At 42.6% G+C, this 25,166-nt stretch overlaps 1 protein-coding gene across 2 annotated transcripts in view; it reads right to left on the bottom strand.

Annotated features, from left to right (window-relative positions):
* Window positions 1-22,681, bottom strand: part of LOC124612477 — a 230,798-nt gene extending 208,117 nt beyond the window's left edge. For both annotated transcript variants that reach the window (XM_047140715.1, XM_047140722.1), the window contains exon 1: window positions 22,550-22,681. The gene's annotated coding sequence lies outside the window, so the exon portion shown is untranslated. The remainder of the gene's footprint in view (window positions 1-22,549) is intronic.
* Between the last annotated feature and the right edge of the window lie 2,485 nt (window positions 22,682-25,166).

Genomic DNA, 25,166 nt, shown 5'->3' with positions numbered 1-25,166 from the left:
AGACCAGAGATAGAAAAGATTAATATGATGTTAGTAAACTGCAGGAGCATCCAAGGAAAGGTCCCAGAATTAGTATCACTTACAGAAGGTTATAATGCACAGATAGTATTGGGAACAGACAGCTGGTTGAAGCCAGACGTCAATGACATTGAAATCCTAAGTTCGGACTGGAATGTTTATCGTAACGGTAGGTTAGCCGCCAATGGCGGCGGCGTGTTCATTGCAGTAAAAAATTCGTTAAAATCAAGCTAGGTTATCAAAGATTCTGAATGTTAATTAATCTGGGTGAAACTGAGCATCAAAGAATGGTCAAAAATGGTGATTGGGTGCCTTTCAGACCACCTGGGTCAGGATCTGTAGTTGTAGAGCGCTTCAGAATATAATTAGTAATGTCCACCTCTGAAGTGCAGTAGTAGTATTACCGTGTACCACACAAGGAGGACCGGGTTTGATTCCTGGAAGGAGACTGGGTGTTGTGTGTCCATCATCATTGACATGCAAGTTGCCGAAGTGGTGTCACCTAAAAAGACTTGTAATATGGTGGCCGAACCCCGAAGGGGATATCCTGGCCAATAAATGCCATACGATCATTTCGTCATTAGTAATTTTCCTGATCATGCCATTACAATAGGGGGTGACTTCAATTTGCCAGGTATAGGTTGGGAGTGTTATGCCATCAAAACTGGTGCCAGAAACAGGGAATCATGTGGCATTGTTTTGGATGTCTTGTCCGAAAATTACATTGAGCACATAGACAGAGAACCAACATGCAAGGGTAATGTCTTAGACCTCCTGGCAACAAACAGACCTGAACTTATCAAATCAGTAAATGTAGAGGAAGTACCATCCAGGACTGGAGCAACTGAATTGCGTTCTCCGCCAGGGCTTCGATTACCTCTCGTCGTGCCCTGAAATGAGAAATGTCCTACCCACTATCCTTCCCACCCCTCCTACCGTGGTATTCCACCGTACATCGAACCTACATAATACACTCATCCATCCTTACACAACCCCTGCTCCCAATCCCTTACCTCATGGCTCATACCCCTGTAACGGACCCAGATCCAAGACCTGTCCCATACATCCTCCTACCACCACCTACTCCAGTTCGGTCACTAACATTACCTATCACATCAAAGGCAGGGCTACCTCTAAAACCAGTCATGTGATCTACAAGCTGAGCTGCAACCACTGTGCTGCGTTCTACATGGGCATGACAACCAACAAGCTGTCTGTCCGCATGAACAGCCACTGACAAACTGTGGCCAAAAAACAAGTGGACCACCCTGTAGCTGAACACGCTGCCAAACATGATACCCCTAATCTCAGTGACTGCATCACAGCCTGTGCCACATGGATCCTTCCCACCAACACCAGCTTTTCTGAACTGCGCAGGTGGGATCTTTCCCTGCAATACATCCTATGTTCCCGTAAACCTCCTGGCCTGAACCCTCGTTAGTCACTGTCCTCACCCATCCAACCCCCTCCCTGTTCCCATTCCAGCACTACAAAGCCATCATTTCACTGCCACACCCAGTCTTTTACTTTTACTTCTTTCCTTTCCGCTACTTACCCCCTCCCCCCTTCGCACCTTCTCTCCTACCCTCCCTCTAAACTGTAACACTTCAGTGTCTGCCACTCCCACCATACTATCCCTCCCCCTCCCCACCCCAGCCTCCTCCTTACCCCCACCCAGTCGCCACTCCCATCATGCACTGGTGCTGCTGCTCGCGGTGTAGTTTCAGCTATCTGAGACTGCAGATGTGTGTGCAAGTTGCACTTGCGTGTGTGTGTGTGTGTGTGTGTGTGTGTGTGTGTGTGTGTGTGTGTGTGTGTGTGTGCGCGCGCGCGCGCGCGCGCGCGCGCACACACACGCGCTCGCACAACGCTCCAGTCACTTGGTGTTGTAAGAAACCGTTTCTGGTTGCACTCTCTACTACTGAGGCAGAATACATATCTGCTGCTCAATGTTGTTAAGAGACGAAGGTTTTGAAGACTTTCATAGAATAATTGCTGAATAAAAACATTAAAATGACACATTGTATGGATAACAAAAGTTATAGCAATGATAAAAGCAAGCCAAATGTCAAGAAGAAACAAGCACATTGATGTGAAGTAGCATTTCATCAGTGATGAACTGAATCTTGGCTGGTTCAAATACAATACCATCAAACTTTTTGACCAACTTGCTGTTTTTCTAACAAAACATCACAGTACTGCTTTTAAAAGACAGAAAGAAAAGTTGATTATTAATTTAATGTAAAATCTTTTATTTGTTTAAAAGATACATTTTCAGAGAGATTGTTACAAATTTTTGTGAGATTAAAAAAATATATATTGTTTTGTTTCAGGGAGTATGTTGAGATTTAAAGAAAGAGAACATAGTAAGCAAAAGTAATACGCCTGTGTTACTGCATGGCTGTGGTTGGTACATACTGCAGGCAGTATGAGTGGGTTGCTACTTAAAATAAATGAAGTCTGTCGTTTCCTGTAGCCTTGTTTTCTAACACGTAATTTTTAACAAAAAGACAATTGTCAGACTTTACAAGTTATCTTGGCAATGAATACATAGATTAGCATACAAATCGCTATAACAAAGTTAATACATGCACTGTGTAGTTCAGGTATTTTTCCAGAATACCTGAAGCATGAAATAGTTGTTTCCTTACTAAAAAAAGGTAACTCTGCAAGTATAGAAAACTACAATCCAGTTTCACTACAGTCAGCATTCTTAAAAACAAATGAATCAATCATGAGAGCTAGATTAATGAGTTACATGAATAAATTAAAACTTTTAACTAAGCATGAATAAATTAAAAATTTTAACGAAGCAAAGATTGATTTCCAAAACGGGAGAAGTAAATCACTGGCTGTTACGCAGTTAACAAAAGTGGTACTTGAAGCTCTTGACAAGGATAACTGTGTTACAGACATATTCTTAGACTTGTCCAAGGCTTTTGACAGCATTCACCACAAAATACTACTAAACAAGGTAGAAGTATTAGATTTAAGAGGAATATCAAGTGAGTGGTTCCAGGCTTAACTGGAAAATAGGGTGCAAAGGTTGAGTGTATTTATATCTGCTTATGATAAATCTTTAGCAAAACAATTGTCAGACAAGAAACACACTAACTTAGGTGTGCTTCAGGATACTGCATTGGGGCCAATTCTTTCTTAACCCTTAACTCACAAGGTGTGGTCTCTCAGACTGTATGAAAATTTTTGAACTCACTCTCCATGACCAGTTCTAGAAGAATGCTACCATACACCCCTACCTTCCTTATATCGCAAGTCCTATAACGTCTTGTCATCGGTTGCACGATCCCCTTCTTTGTTTGCTGATGACGCGTGTTGTTGACACATGTTGTGGTCTCCTAGACAGCACCTCATGAATTACATACCTGTTTTCTTCCATATAGTACAAAATGTTCACAGAAACATGTCAGTTTTAATTATGCTAAGCCTGATGAAATTGTTAATCAGTGGATGGATGAAGATGACAGTGATACAGATCAAGAAGTAGATGAAATGGATGATTTCACAATATCCAGTGGTCACAGTTATGATAGCGAACAGGATGGTGGTTCAGACGAAGAACTTCAGGACATAAACATTCAGATTTTGTTTCTATCTTTTTTACTTTGGAAGCAAGAAGTTTGAAATCTGTTCCTTCTTTTTGAATAGCCCTGATATCAACAACTTTCCAGAGAATTAAGACCTGGAGAAAATGTTCTGTGTGTTGATGATAGCAAAACCACAGTAACAGATAAAACACCATAACTCCAAACAGAGAAATCATATGAAACCCTTAATGAGGTTTGCAAGTGAGCAATACGTAACAAAGTAACACTGAACATAAAGGAAACAAGTATCTTGCATTTCAGCACAAAGAGGAGAAACAGCTCTGTCACATTGAGCATAGATGATAAGCCTACTGATTATGTAACAAACACAAATTTTTTAGGAACGAACATTGATTGTCAATTAAAATGTAATGAACACTCGAAGATGTTTGCAAAAAAGATCATCAGCACATTAAATGGTTATGGTATTCTTTTCCAAGGATCAAAGGTGCAAAACATGGACACAGTTTACAATCTGGGGAAAAGTGTCATACGAACAACACTGGTCTGTGTCATTTTTGAGTTCATAGTTTTGTAAGTTAATTCTTAATATTACACTGCATGCCAAACCCAGAAATGCAACTCATTTTGTTGAGTCAGGTCAGGTTTCATTGCTATTTCACTTCTTAAAATATGACATTTCAGAAATTTTTTATATATAATATATATGCTGTTTATGGATTCAAAACAGTAGCTTTTGGATTAAGTCTAAATTATGTAATAAGATCATACACTAAAATAATTTTATGGAAGAAAGTCTTTTTTTGAAGGCTTTCGTAAGTGTTCTGCATTTGGAATGCCTCTCTTGAGGCAGGAGCAATAGTCCACAAGCATTTTCACATCCAATTGTCCCTGGTAACTCTCCTCAATCACTCTATCACTTTGAAAATGCTTAGCCTGCTCCTTGCTATAATCTCCACATTTGTCTGGAAAGTAATCTAAATGTGAGCTCAGAAAGTGCATCTTTTATTGACATACAAGCACCAAAAACCTGGAAGTTTTGAAGTAGCTCCTCGATAGCATTTTCAAACTCTGGGCTCCTATAGTTGCCAAGAAAGTTGCTTGTTATTGATTTCAATGCTAAACAAGCCTTTCTCTCTGTATCCTCCATACTCTCACCAAATTTTGGATCTTTCATAAGCTCCCTGATCTGAGGTCCATCAAAAATACCTACATTAAGTTTGGCCTCACCAATACATGGAAATAAATGTTTTAAGAAAGTAAAAGCCCTATTTTCTTTGTTCACTGCCTTTATAAAGGATTTCATCAGACCAATTTTAACATGCTGCAGTGGAAACAGAATTTTCTAATGCTCTCTGAAAGCTTGTGGTTGGTTGTTTTAAAAGAGGGAGGGGCGGGGGAAGGGGGCAACTGGCGGGATGGACGCTACCAAAGGATGACAAGGGTAGTACTGGTCGATAGCTTTCAAGGAGTCAGTACAGAAAAGAAAAGACTCCCCAGGGCATGAATGGAGATACCGAAGTGCACGAGATATGGCCACCAGCTCTGCAGTGAATACACTACAGCCATCGGGTAAGGAATACTGTCCAATATGGCCACCATGAACATAGGCAAAGCCAACACGACCATCAGCCATCGAGCCGTTGGTGTAAACCACATCAGAGCCCTGGAACAGATCAAGAATCAAGAGGAAGTGACAGCGGAGAGCCACAGGGTTAACGGAGTCCTTACGGCCACATGAAAGGTCCAGGCGAAGCTTCGGCCTAGGGCGACACCATGGAGGTGTACATGAATCAACCTCGAGGATAGGTGGTAAAGGCATGGACTCCAGTTAAGACAGAAGCGATCGCATGTGAACCACAATCGTTAGCCCTGACCTGGGCTGCCCATGCGGGAGGTGACCCGCCGTGGTTGGGAAAAGTACATAGTAATTAGGATGTTCAGTAGAGCTATGAATGTGTGCAATGTAACTGGCGAGCAGTTGCGCACCTCTGATCTTCAATGGAGGGACTCCAGCCTCCACCAGTACGCTGGTCATTGGAATCGTCCTAAAAGCTCCTGTTGCCAGTCAAACTCGGCAGTGGCGCAATAGGTCAATCAAACGCAATGCTGAGAGCGCCACCAAACCATAAACCACACTCCCATAGTCAATGCGGGATTGGAAAAGGGCTCTGTAGAACCGCAGCAACGTGGAGTGATCTGCACCCCAGTTGGTGTTGCTCAGGCAGCGGAGGGCATGGAGGTGCTGCCAACATTTTCATTTAAGCTGATGAAGATGAGGAATCCAAGTCAAACGAGCATCGAAAATCAGGCCTAAGAATTGATGGGTCTCCACGACAGTGAGTGGATCGTCATTAAGATAAAGTGCTGGTTCCGGATGAACGGAACGACAGTGACAGAAATGCACGACACACGTCTTCACGGCTGAAAATTGGAAGCCATGGGCTAGAGCCCATGACTGCACCTTGTGGATGGCTCCCTGTCGGTGATGCACAGCAACACCAATACTGGTGGAGCAGTAAGAAATGCAGAAGTCATCTGCATACAGAGAGGATGAGACGGACGGCCCTACAGCTGCTGCTAGACCGTTAGTGGCCACTAAAAATAGAGACACTCAATACAGAGCCCTGTGGGACCCCATTCTCCTGGATATGGGTGGAACTATGGGAGGCACCAACTTGGACATGGAAAGTACGGAGCAACAGAAAATTTTGGAGAAAAATCAGAAGCGGGCCTCGGAAACCACACTTGTATAATGTGGCAAGGATATGGTGTCGCCAGATGGTATCATACGCTTTCCGTAAACCAAAAAAGATGGCAACCAGGTGTTGGTGTCTGGAAAAAGCTATTCAGATGGCAGACTCGAGGAACACAAGATTGTCAGTGGTAGAGTGACCCTGGTGAAAGCTGCCCTGACATGTAGCCAGTAGGCCACGTGACTCCAGGACCCGACCCAACCCAACCGCCGACACACCACACATTCCAGCAGCTTGCAAAGAACGTTGGTGAGGCTGATAGGCCGAAAGCTATCAACATCAAGCGGGTTTTTACAGGGTTTAAGCACCAGAATGACAGTGCTCTCCTGCCACTGCAATGGAAAGACATAATCACACCAGATCCAGTTGAAGATGACGAGGAGACGTCGTTTGTAGTCAGATGAGAGATGTTTAATCATCTGTCCGTGGATCTGATCTGGGCCAGGTGCTGTGTCGGGGCAATGTGCAAGGGCACTGAGGAGCTCCCACTCTGTAAATGGGGCGTGTAGTGAATGAGAGGACTTTCCCTTCCAGCCGCTGTTTAAGAGTGCGAAAGGCGAGAGGGGGGTGGGGGGGAGGTGGAATTTCTCCAACGCAGAGGCTCGAGCAAAGCGCTCAGCAATCGCATTTGCGTTGGTAGATAACACGCCACTTATGGTAAAACAAGGAACACCTGTTGGGGTCTGGTGCCCGAAAAGATGTTTGATCTTTGCCCAGACTTGGGAAGGTGATGTGTGGCACCCAATAATCGAGACATATCTCTTCCAACACTCCTGGATCTGTTGTTTGATAAGTTGGCGAACGCGGGCACGGAGCCATTTAAAGGCTATGAGATGCTCCACGGAAGTGTGTCACTTATGTCGCTGTAGACCTCGCTGACGCTCCTTAATTGCTTCAGCAACTTCAGGTGACCACCAAGGGACTGCCTTACACCAGGGACACTCTAAAGAGTGAGGGATCGCAGTTTCTGCCACAGAAACAATTGTAGTCACCTGCTCAACCATCACATCGATGTTACCGTGTGGGGGAGATTCAATGGTTACAGCAGAGGTGAAAGTTCCCCAGACTGCCTTGTTTAAAGCCCATCTGGGCAGGCGTCCATGGGCCTGACGCCAGAGCAACAACAGGAAGATGGGGAAGTGGTCACTACCACACAGGTCGTCATGTGCTCTCCAGTGGATAGATGGAATATGTCCCGGGCTGCAAATTGATAAATCAATGGGCGAGTAACTACCAAGAGCCACACTGAAATGCGTGGCGGCCCCAGTATTTAAGAGACAGAGGTCGAACTGAGACAGTAAACTTTCAACATCTCTGCCTCGGCCCGTAAGCATGGTGCCACCCCACAAGGGGTTATGGGCGTTAAAATCTCTCAAAAGTAAGAAAGGTTTAGGGAGTCAATCAATTAGTGCAGCTAATACGTTCAGGGGTACTGCACCATCTGGAGGAAGATATACATTGGAGACAATTATTTCCTGTGTCATCATTATTTTGATAGCCACAGCTTCAAGAGGGGTTTGAAGGGGCACAGTGCCACTACAGACTGAGTTTAGGCATAAACGCAAACTCCACCTGACACTCGATTGTAGTCGATTCAGTTCTTGTAATATCCCCTACAGCCACAGCGGGCGGGGGTCCGCATTGCCGGGAACCAAGTTTCCTGGAGGGCAATCCATATAGCAGGTGTAAAGCATAACAGTTGCCGTCGCTCAGCCTAGCGGTGGAAAAAACCGCTACAATTCTACTGGAGGACGACGTCATTGTGAGGCTAGGAAAGCATGGAACATTCAATGAGGCGGTTTATGCCTCAGAGTCACCTGCTGCCACCGACTTATTGCCTGAGCAGTCTATATCCATTGTGTCTGAGGGTCTGGCGAGATCTAGGTCCTCAGCAGACACCAGAATCTCCACTCCGTCCTCAGATGCAGGGCTTGTAGACAGCGGTGGTGTGAGTACCACTGCAATTTCCTTGGTCTTAGAGGTCTTCTTTTTGGATTTCTCTCGCTGCTCCTTGGGTTTCCCTGGCTGGGATGACTTCACTGGCTCAGTCTCCAGGACTGAGGATGAGCGTGAAGTCCTACAACCAGCTGCTTTTGAGCTCTTAAGCCACTGGTGGGTGTCATCTTTCCCACTAGCAGAAACCTGGGAAGGGAGTGACCCAAGGGACTCCTTCCTAGCGAGAGAAGCCGAAGAAGACTTACGCTTCTCCGCCACAGAAGTGGGGACTGATGTCCCCATGGTTTGGGGGGGGGGGGGGGTGTTGCTCCCTAAGTAGGTGGTGTGAGAGCAAAAGGGAGGGAAATGCCCCCTCCCCCCACCATCAAGAGGATAGGTGTAGTCTTCCGGCTCTGAGAGGTGACTCGGGTTGGGGGAGCTGATTGGGCCAGAACTGTTGTAGCGGGGGCGTAAGACGATGGCATACGTACAGGATGCAAGCATTCAAAATTTTCTCTTAGCCTCTGTGTGTGTAAGTTGGTCCAGGGTCTTGTACTCCATGATTTTCCTTTCTTCCTGGAGAATCCCGCAGTCTGGCAACAAGGAAGGCGAATGGTGCTCTCCGCAGCTGACACAGATGGGAGGTGGGCACATGGAGTATTGGGATGTGACGGGCATCTGCAATCTCGACATGTGATGCTGGAAGTACAGTGGGAAGATATATGGCCGAACTTCCAGCATTTAAAGTACCGCATTGGGGGAGGGATATAGGGCTTGACATTACAATGGTTGACCTTCTCTGGTAAGGTGTCACCTTCAAAGGCCAAGATGAAAGCACCGGTGGCAACCTGACTATCCCTCGGACCCCGGTGGACACGCCGGACGAAATTTACACTCCACTGCTCTAAATTGACATGCAGCTCATCGTCAGACCGCAAAAGAAGGTCCCTGTAAAATATGATAGCCTGGACCATATTTAAGCTCTTATGGGGCATGATGGTTACAAAAACATCCCCCAGCTTGTCACAAGCAAGTAACATGTAAGACTGGGCAGAGGATGCTGTTTTGATCAAGACTGACCCAGATCTCATTTTGGACAACCCCTCCACCTCCCTAAACTTGTCCTCTAAAGAGTTATCCCTTAATATATATCAAACACAAATGTACAGGTAAAATTGTAAATAACGACATAAATGGCTGGTCTTCTGGCCCTGAAATTTTTCTACATGGCTGGTCCTCAAAGCGTTAACTTTTGAATGCAAGTCAAACACTCCTTGATTTTACAAATTCATCATACAATCTGCCATGTAACACAATTTATCTTGTGTAACAGGAAATTTAGTCGAAGTAACACTTCTCAAACCATAATTCACAATATTTTCTCATGACCTGTTTGAAACGTAAACTATTGTGACATCCCGTTCATTGAAATTGGTCTGTTGTTGTTGAGTATTGCATAGTTTTCGTCATAAGACGTTTGACACATTTTGCTATTGGTAGATGCTTGTGTGTGCATCGTGTTTTGTTGCTGTTGTAAATGGCTAATTTTCTTTGCAATGTTTTTTTGGGTGTCATTCTCTTGTGTATGTTTTATTACTACACTATTATTCTACAGTCGTGGCATAAAGTGAAATTATTTGTTAGAGTATCAGTTCGTACCAGTCAAAATTATAAACATTTACCTGAAATCTAAAACAACAAAAAGTTCCTGGTATTCTTAAAAATTCCCAAGTGTTTTCCAATGAAAAGGTTCTCAAGTTCTGCCCGGTTCTCCTGGGGCACTCGGCAATGAATACGTAGGTTGAAGCACAAAGCTCTGCAACCACTTGTGTATTGTTAGTTGTACTGTAACTTGGGTTGATTGTGTGTGTACTGTTTGAGCAATAAATTACTATGTTCTGGGTTTAGAATACTTTTTGGCAATGTGTGCAGTATTCGATTCCGTGTGTTCCACATCAGTCATTAGTCCTTTGACTTTAGATTTCAAGGCAGTGCTTAAATCCCTTCTCGGGCAACAGCAGGTGCTGAGAATTGCTATTTCCAGTTTAATGATTACATTGGCACAACCTGTGGTCTGATCAACAACATATCCACCATCCTTCCCTGCGTATGACAGTGCAGCAGAAGACTAGGATGCTTATGAAAAATGGCTGCAACAACATTTCCAGCTCCATCATTTGGAGTAATAGACTTAAACATGTGCAAGACGGATTTCACTTCACGGGTATCAGTTGTTGGGTCAACTCGCCACCTTACAAGAACCTTCAAGTCTTTCTTTTGAAAAGTGCTCAAGTTATTTCTGCTCATGTGGAATTCTACCACTGCCAAAAGCGGCCAAACAGTCGTGCAGGGCACGGGCAGCAGAACTACATGGACTTAGACGTTGTTTGAATTTTGTGACAAATGTTCATAAGGAATCCTATGCCAATCATATGGTTTGTGATGTATCACACATTTTGCTCCTAATAGGAACATTTGAGAGTGAGCGCTACAGTGTGAAATTCTTACGCTTATGGAATTACTGAACATAGCTCAGTCATTTGAAGTTTCACGGGCTGCAGGTAATCGGATACAAGCCTGGCCTGAAGTTTCCGAAATCAGTTCCTTTCATCCTTCCCACCCTTCAGTTAGTTCACAAGGGAAAACAGGTAATTGACATTCAGCCTCTTGCTCTGCCGCCTTTACGCCCATACTACTTCACTCAACAAAAATGGACCATGTGTCCCAAGAACTGGGCAATGTGTAATAAGTGCCATAAGAAAGGACATATTGCTTCTGTTTGTAATCCTTTCCAAACCTGAGTATGACAAAATTAACATGAATGTGAACAGTGTGTCAGCAGTGACAGTGTCTTAAAGCAAGTTATACAATGAACTGCGTGTAGTTAACAAGTCACTGAAAATGAAGGTGGATATGGGTGCAGCAGCAACATTGGTGAATTCTCAGACTTACGTGGACCTTGGTTCTCCCCCTCTGACTCCAGTGTCATGGAGGCTGGCGAGTCATAACAAAAACAGGTTCCCATCATGGGCACTTGTGGTTGTTCACCATTCCTAGTTTTGAACAATACTTACACTGAAAATGTTTGGTCTGGATGATTTTAAAGTCTTTGAATCCTCCATCAATGATGAAGTGCATTTGGTTTCTGGTCAAGTGTATTTGGTTTCTGGTTAAGTTCCATATCAACAATTAGATGCCCTCTTTGCTGACTTTCCCTTTCTATTTTCTCCAGGACTAGGTTGTGCAACAGAATTTCAGGCTCGTATTATGATGAAACAGTCTGCCTGCCCTTGTTTTTTCAAGGACCAAATGGTACCAGTACCTTTATAGGAGCAAGTAAAGGCAGAATTAGATCATCTTCAAGCACTTTATGTTATTAGACTTCCTTCTTCCAGTGAAAGGCCAGTTCCACTGGTGACAGTAAAAAAAACCTACCTGCAGTGATTTTAAAAAAATATATTAACACACAGTCAATCACTGATACCTACCTTTTGCCGCACCCTGATGGGCTGTTAGCAGAATTACCAGGGAGCCATTATTTTTCAAAAATACACTTAACAGAGACATATTTACTGCTGCTACTCAACGAGAAATTTAAATGACTTCTAGTTAGCAATAGTCCACCGGGCTTTATCAATATCAGCATTTTACTTTTGGAGTGGTAAGTGCACCAGCTATTTTTTTAATCCTTTTTAGAGCAACTTATTGCATCAGTTCCAGGCTGCACCATCTATTTAGATGACATACTGGTGTCTGGTGCCTCTAAAGAGAAACATTTACAGAACCTTTGTGTTCTATTTTCTATCTTACGGTCTGCAAGGCTTAAGTACAATTTGGACAAGACACAGTTTTTTCAACCCTCCATTATTTATTTGAGTTATGAAGTGTCGCATCCTGGCATTAAACCACTGTGCCAACATATTGAAGCTATTGCCACATTGCCACTCTCATCTGTCAAGGAGTTACAGGCAGTTTTAGGCAAAATTGTGTACTACAACAAATTCATACCAGACACTGCTGCTGTGGCCCAACCACTCCACGCATTATTACGGAAAGATGTTCCTTACCACTAATCCCTGACTTGCAAGCAAGCATTCAAGTTGATGAAATCTAAACTGTAGTTGGTTTCCTGTTTGGTCACTTTTCAGCTGGTAGAGCAACTTAAGTTAGCTACGGACGTGTCTCAGTTTGACCTCGGCATCAGCCTTGCTCATACGTATGCAGACGGTTCTGAATGCCCTGTTGCATATGCCTCTAAATCCTTAAATTCAGTGCAAACAGCATTATTCTCAGATAGAGAAATAGGGTTTGACAATTGTGTATGCCCTAAAAGAATTTCACGCTTTTCTATAAGGGTCTAAGTTTCTCCAAATCATAGGCTACAAAACCACTGATGTCTGTTTTTAACATTTCGTTGTCTTTGCCAGACAACACTGCACATCGCTTACAGCAGTGGGTTATTTTCCTATCTCGATACAATTAAGATATTCATTTTCAACCTGTGACACAACACATTGATTAGTCCAGATCCAGAGTTTAATAAAGAATAATTACTTTGTTTTCATTTAGATGTGAAAGCTCAAAATGTTGTTGATATTTTCCCACGAGTGGCATTACAATTGCAGCCACAGTATCAGTGAACCCTGCTTTAAGTAAAGTTGTTTCTTTTACGCAACACAACTGGTCAGACAAACATTTAGGCCATACTTTTGATCCTTTCAGAAATTATTTTGCACTACAAAATCTTCTTTCTGTTTGGGACAGAGTGCTGCCATGAGTTACGGCAGACACAGCTCCTCGGGTTCTAGTCCCATCAGCCTTTCGGTGTAAGGTTATGCATTTGTTACACGTAGACCACTGGATTGTCTCACGTACAAAGGTGTTAGCATATAGACGTGTTCTCTCGCCAGGCATGGTTGGGGAAATAACGTGAGTTGTTGCAGTCTGCCCACAGTGTGCCACCCATCAGGTGGCTCCCCGTGGTTCTTCGTAACCATGGCCAGATCCACAGCAACCTCGGGAACAAATTCATGTACATTTTGTGGGACTTTTTTTCAGTTTCTACTGCCTTGTAACTGATGCTTATTCTAAGTTTCCATATGTACAGTGTTATTACAAATGATTGGAGCGATTTCACAGCTCTACAATAACTTTGTTATTTGAGATATTTTCACAATGCTTTGCACACACATACAAAAACTCAAGAAGTTTTTTTAGGCATTCACAAATGTTCGATATGTGCCCCTTTAGTGATTCGGCAGACATCAAGCCGATAATCAAGTTCCTCCCACACTTGGCGCAGCATGTCCCCATCAATGAGTTCGAAAGCATCGTTGATGCGAGCTCGCAGTTCTGGCACATTTCTTGGTAGAGGAGGTTTAAACACTGAATCTTTCACATAACCCCACAGAAAGAAATTGCATGGGGTTAAGTCGGGAGAGCGTGGAGGCCATGACATGAATTGCTGATCATGATCTCCACCACGACCGATCCATCGGTTTTCCAATCTCCTGTTTAAGAAATGCCGAACATCATGATGGAAGTGCGGTGGAGCACCATCCTGTGGTACGTTTAGCTCCCTGCTTGCTTTATTCATCGACTTCTGTGGGCTACGCGTTAAACTTGCCCGCACGTGTTCAACCGTTTCTTCGCTCACTGCAGGCCGACCCGTTGATTTCCCCTTACAGAGGCATCCAGAAGCTTTAAACTGCGAATTCCATTGCCGAATGGAGTTAGCAGTTGGTGGATCTTTGTTGAACTTCGTCCTGAAGTGTCGTTGCACTGTTATGACTGACTGATGTGAGTGCATTTCAAGCACGACATACGCTTTCTCGGCTCCTGTCGCCATTTTGTCTCACTGCGCTCTCGAATGCTCTGGCGGCAGAAACCTGAAGTATGGCTTCAGCCAAACAAAACTTTATGACTTTTTCTACGTATCTGTAGTGTGTCGTGACCATATGTCAATGAATGGAGCTACAGTGAATTTATGACATCGCTTCAATCATTTGTAATAGCCCTGTATTGTGTTGGCTGCATTGTCAAAATTTTTTGCAAATGGAAGATCTTCTACATATGTTAGTTATCAACAACGGCTCCAGTTCATGTATCAGGAATTTGAAGATTTTTGTAAAAAAAATTAATGTTCGCCATGCCACAGCTCCTCCTTTCTACCATCAAACAAATGGAAAAGCAGATCTACTAGTACGAACATTTAAGACTCAGATGAAAAAATACATTTTGGATGTGTAACCAGAAACAGATCTTGACCAGTTCCTCAGTTCTTATAGGTTCACCCCTGTTGGCAATAAGAGCCCAGCAGAATCGATGCACAGTCATCAGCACCAGACTCTACTACATCTGCTTCAGGCAACACCAGGCCATCCACCGGCACCAGTGCTTCAACACTTCTGGTGTGGCACAGCTGTTTGAACTTGTAGATTTGGCTGCCAGCTAAAATGGGTGCCAGCGGTAATCGATAGTACCAATGGTTGATGCCTCTATGACGTTCGCACAACTCAGGAGGGGGCATCATAACACGTTGACCAACTATGACATTGTGTATGGGTCTACGTACCTGGTGCACCTCTCCCGCCCTTGTGTGCCCCTCATGCCCCATGTCTTCCATCTGCCTGCATGTCTCCTACATTGCAGCCGGTGTCCTTATCTTCTCCACCACTGCTGCCAATGTTTACACAGCTGTCTCCTCTGCTGTGGGTGACCCCTTCAGCTGTCGGGAGCCACAGTGGGATCCCAGCTTTCATGCTGTGACAGCTAATGCCTCCGTTGCTGCCGCCACCATCGCAGCTGGCACTGCCTGTTCCGCCCGCCACAACCTGCTTCCTTGGGGATGGACTGAGAGGTGAAAATGGACACTGCACCAGTCTCACCTGTCCTACCATAGGGCCCCTCGCTGGGAGGCAACCGCCGCACCTGTCTGTGCTCGTATCACTTCCACAACTATGTACCAGTGATAGAGCGTCACGACTCAACAAGCTATGTCGATCACAGAAGAAATGGACATGAGGACAGTGCTCAAACAAACGCAGAGGAGATCTGAAACTACCAATTATGTGGGTGCGCCATTTCATAGTTCGTGCTTGAAGTTTGTGCTTCATTTGGCCACTAGAGGCCACCCGACCGGCTAATATGACAGCAGCTGCATGCACAGCCTGCCAGGTGCATCCCTGTTGGCCAGAGCATAAGGCTCTGTGGGCCACTTGTGTATTGCTAAATGTATTGTACCTTGTCTTCCACAAAGGTGTACTGTTCGAGCAATTAATCAGTGTGTTCTTGGGTTAGAACATTAAGCATACACTGTGATAAGCTCAAAAACTAACTTTGTCTCCACCTATCTTCCATTTGTGATGATCATATTTCAGAGCTGTTCAGAGATCTTCCATACTACAGTGGGTTTCAATCAACTGCATTGAATGAACGACTGGAAGAGAAGCTATCACATTGCACATGGCGAGCGGTTCAGCTTTCAAACTTCTGCTTGATGAATCTATGAAAAGCCACCATTCAACGTAATTCTCAGACAGATAAAAAAAAAGTCTACTCACCAAATGGCGGCAGGAACTCACACATTAAAAAAAAAAAAAAGTTTTACTTAAAGCTTTCAGAGCCAGTGGCTCTTTCCTCCAGCAGAAGGGTTGTAGGGGAAGGAAGAGGACTGAAGTGAAAGGAACTGGGGAGGTTAGGAAAATGGGTAGAGTTTTTTTTTTACTAGCATTCCAACTTGCTGTACCAAGAAAGCGCACACACACACACACACACACACACACACACACACAGTGCTAAGACAGTATAAAAAAAATTTGTCCTTGGGTCATCGCTTTGTAAAGTAACACACTGTAATCTGCGACAAATCTCTGAATATTACGGAAGAATGATTATTGTTAAAATTATTACTGAACATATTAAACACCTGGCACGTGTTTCTTGATAAATGTATTCTTAAATGTTAAACTATCCTCAGGGAAAGAAAAAAAGGCTTTGTCAGATGGAGTGACATTTGAGACAGACTGTAGTTTTCTATTCTGCTCTTTTCTTTATCTACTTTCGTATGACTGCACTGCTATGAAGATAAAATGAGAATACTAACATAAAAAAGATTTAATTGCAAAGAACTGATACTGAAGACACTGGAATCATTTGATTCTGGTACTAGTAGATTCCCACAGAATCAGCGATTCTTTGACTTGTGAATTAGGAATCGGCACAAGACTCACCCCTATTTAAAATCATTATGGATAAACTTTTTTAACTCTGATATTTTTTCAGGAGTACAGTGTAAGTAAGATTACAAAATACAGCCTGCCTACTTGATATAAACTATAGTTTATTTCAAGAATTACTTTTTAAACTTGAGTTTTGTTTTCTTTTTTTATTATGGTAATTACTACCCGAAGAACTGACCTCATTAATAATGTATAGTTACGTTTACACTCGAATTTAATTCCCCTAATAAATCTTCCCTAACACTCATGCAGATTTTTCAATTTGGTTGCCTAACCACTACAGAAACATTGTTGCAAAGCACCTTTCCCAATACCAAATATCAATTTAATTTTTTTTTATTAGTGCCGCTCATCAAATAATCTTTAAAATGCCTAGGCATTTATGAATTCCAGGCATTTACCCCGGGAATTTGCCCCAGCTTATACATGGCCAGGCATTTTACATCACTAGGTACATCCAAAAAACGACACTTCTGCTGCTTTTTTCTCCAACACCATAAACTTTCAACACACTTTTTACAGCATATGTGTTGTGCGAAGGGCTTGTCCTAATCACTAAGTCCAAAGTATGCATAATACATTTTCCTTACAAAAGGAGTAATTTTTAACTTCCTAGGTGGTATGATAACTTTACCACAACAAGAGAAATCAGTTGAAATGAGTCTTGCACTTTCGATTCATTTTGTAACAATGTTGCTTTCACTCAGAGAGCTCAAGTCACGTTGCTACAAGCTAGAAGCAAGATCAGCTCAACCCCCACAATTCTCTCCCACCGAGATGCCACCTCCATCTCTCTATACAGAGTAGCCAGCTATGGCTGTACCTCTACATCTACATTTATACTCCGCAAGCCACCCAACGGTGTGTGGCGGAGGGCACTTTACGTGCCACTGTCATTACCTCCCTTTCCTGTTCCAGTCGCATATGGTTCACGGGAAGAACGACTGTCTGAAAGCCTCCGTGCGCGCTCTAATCTCTCTAATTTTACATTCGTGATCTCCTTGGGAGGTATAAGTAGGGGGAAGCAATATATTCGATACCTCATCCAGAAACGCACCCTCCCGAAACCTGCACAGCAAGCTACACCGCGATGCAGAGCGCCTCTCTTGCAGAGTCTGCCACTTGAGTTTGTTAAACATCTCCGTAACGGATCTGGTACGGATCCCACACTGATGAGCAATACTCAAGTATAGGTCGAACGAGTGTTTTGTAAGCCACCTCCTTTGTTGATGGACTACATTTTCTAAGGACTCTCCCAATGAATCTCAACCTGGTACCCGCCTTACCAACAGTTAATTTTATATGATCATTCCACTTCAAATCATTCTGTACACATACTCCCAGATATTTTACAGAAGTAACTGCTACCAGTGTTTGTTCCGCTACCATATAATCATACAATAAAGGATCGCAATACATTACATTTGTCTATGTTAAGGGTCAGTTGCCACTCCCCGCACCAAGTGCCTATCCGCTGCAGATCTTCCTGCATTTCGCTACAATTTTCTAATGCTGCAACTTCTCTGTATACTACAGCATCATCCGCGAAAAGCGGCATGGAACTTCCGACACTATCTACTAGGTCATTTATATATATTGTGAAACACAATGGTCCCATAACACTCCCCTGTGGCATGCCAGAGGTTACTTTAACGTCTGTAGACGTCTCTCCATTGATAACAACATGCTGTGTTCTGTGTCATTTTCAACGTCTTAAACAAAACACAGATAATTAGAAGTATATTTTCATCCTTCTTACTTACATTTACTTATATTTATTTGAATATGATACATTTAATGTAGCTATACAATTCGGACATAATTTTGATTGCGATAATAAACTTAAAAATTTTAAACATTTGGATGGATTATATATCTAGCGGACTACTACTGTTACTAGTACTACTACTTAAATATTGAGGCAGTAATGAAATGTGACCTGACTGAGCAACATGAGTTACATTTTGAATTCACTATACCCCAAATATAAAAGATCACGTAAAAAACCTATAAAAAGTTTTGAAACACAGACCAGTGCAATAATTAATAGTAGCTGTAGAGGTAATTTTAAAGAATTATGTGACAATTATGTATCCTTATGCACCATCTACATCTACATCCACACTCCGCAAGCCACCCAACGGTGTGTGGCAGAGGGCACTTTACGTGCCACTGTCATTACCTCCCTTTTCCGTTCCAGTCGTGTATGGTTCGCGGGAAGAACGACTGCCGGAAAGCCTCTGTGCACACTCGAATCTCTCTAATTTTAGATTCGTGATCTCCTCGGGAGGTATAAGTAGGGAGACGCAATATATTCGATACCTTATCCAGAAACGCACCCTCTCGAAACCTGGACAGCAAGCTACACCGCGGTGCAGAGCGCCTCTCTTGCAGAGTCTGCCACTTCAGTTTGCTAAACATCTCCATGACGCTATCACACTTACCAAATAGCCCTGTGACGAAATGCGCCACTCTTCTTTGGATCTTCTCTATCAACCCGACCTGGTATGGATCCCACACTGATGAGGAATACTCAAGTATAGGTCGAACGAGAGTTTTGTAAGCCACCTTCTTTGTTGATGGACTACATTTTCTAAGGACTCTCCCAATGAATCTCAACCTGGCACCCACCTTATCAACAATTAATTTTATATGATCATTCCACTTCAAATCGTTCCGCACGCATACTCCCAGATATTTTACAGAAGTAACTGCTACCAGTGTTTGTTCCGCTATCATATAATCATACAATAAAGGATCCTTCTTTCTATGTATTCGCAATACATTACATTTATCTATGTTAAGGGTCAGTTGCCACTCCCTGCACCAAGTGCCAAACAGCTGCAGATCTTCCTGCATTTCACTGCAATATTCTAATGCTGCAACTTCTCTGTATACTACAGCATCATCCGCAAAAAGCTGCATGGAACTTCCGACACTATCTACTAGGTCATTTATAAATATTGTGAAAAGCAATGGTCCCATAACACTCCCCTGTGGCACGTCAGAGGTTACTTTAATGTCTGTAGACGTCTCTCCAATGAGAACAACATGCTGTGTTCTGTTTGCTAAAAACTCTTCAATCCAGCCACACAGCTGATCTGATATTCCGTAGTCTCTTACTTTGTTTACCAGGTGACAGTGCGGAACTGTATCGAACGCCTTCCAGATTGGATTGGATTGGTTGCGGAAAGAGACCAAACAGCGAGGTCATCGGTCTCATTGGATTAGGAAAGGAAGTCGGCCGTGCCCTTTCAAAGGAACCATCCGGGCATTTGCCTGGAGCGATTTAGGGAAATCACGGAAAACCTAAATCAGGATGGCCGGACGCAGGATTGAACCGTCGTCCTCCCGAATGCGAGTCCAGTGTGCTAACCACCGCGCCACCTCGCTTGGTGAACGCCTTCCAGAAGTCAAGGAAAATTGCATCTACCTGGGAACCTGTATCTAATGTTTTCTGGGTCTCATGAACAAATAAAGCAAGTTGGGTCTCTCACGATCGCTGTTTCTGGAATCCATGTTGATTCCTACAGAGTAGATTCTGGGTTTCCAGGAATGACATGATACGCGAGCAAAAAACACGTTCTAAAATTCTAGAACAGATCGATGTCAGAGATATAGGCCTATAGTTATGCACAACTGCTTGACGGCCCTTCTTGAAAACTGGAACTATCTGTGCTCTTTTCCAATCATTTGGAACATTCCAATTCTCTAGAGACTTGCGGTACACAGCTGTTAGAAGGGGTTTTCGTTTGTGCGAGAATTTAGAGAAGGAACTTCAGTGCGGTCTTCCTCTGTGAAACAGCTTTGGAAAAAGGTGTTTAGTATTTCAGCTTTACGCGTGTCATCCTCTGTTTCAATGCCATTATCATCCCAGACTGTCTGGATATGCTGTTTCGAGAGCCACTTACCGATTTAACGTAAGACCAGAACTTCCTAGGATTTTCTGTCAAGTCGGTAAATATAATTTTACTTTTGAATTCACTGAACGTTTCAGGCATAGCCCCCCTTACACTGACTTTGACATCGTTTAGCTTCTGTTTGTCTGAGAGGCTTTGGCTGCGTTTAAATTTGCATTGAAGCTCTCTCTGCTTTCGCAGTAGTTTCCGAACTTTGTTGTTGAACCATGGTGGGTTTTCCTTGTCCCTCACAGTTTTACCCGGCACATACCTGTCTAAAATGCATTTTACGATTGTCTTGAACTTTTTCCATAAACACTCAACATTGTCAGTGTCGGAACAGAAATTTTCATTTTAATCTGTTGGGTAGTCTGAAATCTGCCTTCTATTACTCTTGCTAAACAGATAAACCTTCCTCCCTTTTTTTATATTCCTATTTACTTCCATATTCAGGGATGCTGCAACGGCCTTATGCTCACCGATTCTCTGTTCTGTGCTTACAGAGTAGAAAAAGTTCGGGTCTATTTGTTATCAGTAGGTCCAAGATGTTATCTCCACGAGTCTGTTTAATTACTCAAGGTAATTTTCAGATAGTGCACTCAGTATAATCTCACTTGATGCTCTGTCCCTAAACATCTGAGTGCCCCAGTCTATATCTGGTAAATTGAAATCTCTGCCTAAGACTATAACATGCTGAGGAAATTTATGTGAAATGTATTCCAGATTTTTCTCTCAGTTGTTCAGCCACTAATGCTACTGAGTCGGGAGGTCGGTAAAAGGAGCCAATTATTAACCTAGCTCGGTTGTTGACTATAACCTCCACCCACAATAATTCACAGGAACTATCCACTTCTATTTCACTACAGGATAAACTACTATTAACGGCGACAAACATGCCACCACCGGTTGCATGCAAACTATCCTTTCTAAACACCATCAGCGCCTTTGTAAAAATTTCGGCAGAATTTATTTCTGGCTTCAGCCAGCTTTCCGTACCTATAACGATTTCAGCATCGGTGCTTTCTATCAGAGCTTGAAGTCCCGGTACTTTATCATAGCAGCTTCGACAGTTTCCAATTACAATACCAATTGCTGCTTGGTCCCTGCATGTCCTGACTTTGTCCCACAGCCTTTGAGGCTGTTGCCCTTTCTGTACTTACCCGAGGCCATCTAACCTAAAAAACCGCCCAGTCCACACCACACAACCCCTGCTACCCGTGTAGCCGCCTACTGTGTGTAGTGGACTCCTGACCTATCCAGCGGAATCTGAAACCCCACCACCCTATGGCGCAAGTCGAGGAAACTGCAGCCCAAATGAGTACACCTATCAATCTGTTTGCACATCACAGAAAACATTACCACATAGTTCACTAACAGCTCTATACATAATCATGGAACAAAAGCCAATTTGGACTTATTTACAGTACCAAGGAAACATGAACAAAAAATCTGAAACAGCATTTTTCCACCAGAGAATAAAACAACGTAATAAATCGCCAAAGAGTTAAAAAGTACCTAAAATACATTTCTTATGTAATGCACACTACAAAATTAAAGGTGAGATACAGGACTCACAGTACGGAATAATAATGAAAACAGAGAACTACAACACCCTGTCACATTACCATCATAATACCAATGTAATGCTTTTACAAGTGAATATGCCTTGATATATAGTGCATAATACTAATGTCTTGTCATTCTCCTGATCTTTACAACTCACACATGTACCAAAACAACAGTAACTATAGAAATACTGTTCAAAAAATGACAAATAAGTTTTTGCAGCACATGACCTTTTGAAATACAATAAATTGAAGTACTAAGACGATACAAGCAACTTATAAGGCAACTCTACTGAATGAGATTGCCTGCATAAACAAACACCGACTTTCACAAACTCACAACACACTATGGAACGCCCAGACATGTGCTTTGATCTTCCAAAATGAACCACTGGTTCCATGTAGCACAATATGCTGTCTCTCAAGTTGGTGGAACTCTCTTAATAACAGGCATATTGACATCCTATCGACATTCCTTTAGGCTCTATTAAATCATATTGAGCAATAGCAATAGACAACAATATCATACTCCCTGAAAAAACAATAAAAAATATCTAAATGGTCACTTACGTTTTCAGTTTTCTAGCAGCAGGAATCCACTTCGAGTCGCTTCAAGAGTGTCATTTGTCCCTGTTTGTCTCTGGCAATCTGTTGTGCACTTAAGTAATTCTTCAATTGCAAATAATAGTCATCCAGTGGCTCTGCTTACTGTGCGAGAATAGGGGAAAAAATAGAATAATATTTAGGTGTGTGTTACTGACACTAATTGATTGTGTTGAAATAGTGTGTACCTACCCCATGCAAAAGTTTTACTTATTAAATGTTCTAGTACTTACAAGTGTATATAACGTTTTATTACATGAAAACATTCACACACGGTACAGTGGTAATTCGAAACAATAGCTGGTTACAAAGCAAAGTGCCGAACGCTTTAGTGTAACTTAACGAAAAATTGGAATTGTATTTTATCTATAGGCCTCTACTTCCCTGAAATTTGGGTTTTGGTGATAACCTATCCACCGCAGCGACACATGGATTAGGGCAGAAGTGGCAATATGTTTGAAAGTAAGCGAATCCAACAAATATTGAGCGTATAGTAACAGATAAATCAAAATGGTTCAAATGGCCCTGAGCACTATGGGACTTAACGTCTGAGGTCATCAGTCCCCTAGAACTTAGAACTACTTAAACCTAACTAACCTAAGGACATCACACACACCCATGCCCAAGGCAGGATTCGAACCTGCGACCGTAGCGGTAGCGTGGTTCCAGACTGTAGCGCCTAGAACCGCTCGGCCACTGCGGCCGGCAACAGATAAATCAGAACCGTACGGCTATAGTTACATATCCGTTGCATTTAATGCACTTTTCCGTATGTCTGAAACTACTATACGGTACATTTAGAAATAAATAACAGAAAAAATCAAGACGTAATTTGATGCATATAATGTACTAACAAGGCCCGAAGAGGCACTATGTATTAACTCTAATCATTTTCGTCTACAGAAATGAGTCATTGCTACCACCTACTTAGATGTATATTAACGTTACTTTTTCTGCTTTACAATAATGCTGCAATAAATACACGTTCTTCTCCAAAAATATTACTGTTCGCGATGTAAACAGAGCATATCATGAAATATAGACACAATAATCAATCAATTACAAGCGATATCTACTGAGTTTCTGATGCAGACTATCGTCTCATTACCGATCTATTTAATCTCAGAATCACCACGAAATCAGGCACATATCAGGCTGAATGTATCTTGACAAGTGCAAAAAATTAACTACACGTTCACTCATCACTTCAGGCATGTTTACAAGTTCAATGTCGGTAGTACTGTGGTAGTTATAATAATTTATCTTTCTTAATTACTTCCCACTCTATTTACTATGTATTTGCTTACATTAGCACTTGCGCGTACGTTTGAAATTGACGCATAGCACCCGTAAACAACATGTTACCAAAGTACTTCGAAAGTATAGACAACGTGGAAGTAACACTTCGCCAGTGCCCACCGTTTCACGATTGCATTCACAAATTTAGATTGACTTGGATACAAAATACTGTATCAAAGAAAAGAATAACGCTTGTGTTAAGACAAGAACAAAACCGAAAGAATAAAAACAAAAACAACAAACGGGAAAAAGTTATATCTCCTCAATTTAATTAAGGGAGTGAATACTTTGTAGGATAATTCGAAGGAAGGACGGAAGAAACAACACTGGCAACAGAGATGTCTAATGAATATTTTCCGGTTAGATACACTTGAAAACATGTTTAACGTTAGAGTACACTAAGCTTCTAATTGTTCCTCTCATTCCATAATGGGACATAATACGAAATGAAAGAGAAGTTATCCTGTGACCAGTGCAGTTATGTGTCTCCTACTTTCACCTTCTGTCTCAGGATGGTATATGGGGTTTAACGTCCCGTTGACAACGAGGTCATTGGAGATGAAGCACAAGTTTGGGTTGGGAAACGATAGGGAAGGAAATCGGTCGTGTCCTTTTTAAATGAATGACTATGGCATTTACCTTAAATGATTTTAGGAAATCAGAGAAAACCAAAATCTACAAGTACAGAAACATTCCGTTCTCAAACCAATGTAAAGTGGATGGCAGTGGCAACCTCCCACTGTGCCATATATCGTGATTTCTTCCCAATACATTCACGTGTACGGAACATGGGGAGAGTGATCACTTAAACGCCACTGTACACACTTCTACAGCTAGATCGCTTGACGGGGATTTTAACCGCCGCTCTTCCACGTCAGTTTCAGATGTCTTAATCCCTGCACTACCTTTCTGTTTGAATGCTTTGTAGCCGCCTGCTGAGTGATTGTCCAAAAAACAGTTTTTCAACATCTGGAAGTACGTCCTCTTGAGATCGTCTGAATTTAACAACTGTAGACGAAGAAGAAAGAAAAAAGAGGCAACTGTAAGGCACCTGCAGGTGCCATAGTTAACAGATTTGAAACTTCGAATATCCCTCGCAGAGAGCATACTGTGATGCAGTAATGCTGAGTTCTAACTGGTAGTGGCTGCAAGCTCCACACGCAGTTCAGAAACACTTTAAGAAAAAAAGAAACGTGATTAAAGTCCAATACACACTGGTCATCACGTCAAATCACGTCACATCATGGCACTCGCCAGTCAGGAGGTAATCAAGCAATTAGCAAGT

This window comes from Schistocerca americana, chromosome 1 (assembly GCF_021461395.2).
Source record: "Schistocerca americana isolate TAMUIC-IGC-003095 chromosome 1, iqSchAmer2.1, whole genome shotgun sequence".
NCBI classification, from domain to species: domain Eukaryota; kingdom Metazoa; phylum Arthropoda; class Insecta; order Orthoptera; family Acrididae; genus Schistocerca; species Schistocerca americana.
Note: the sequence above shows the minus strand (reverse complement) of the source record. Positions and strands in the feature narration are given on the sequence as shown.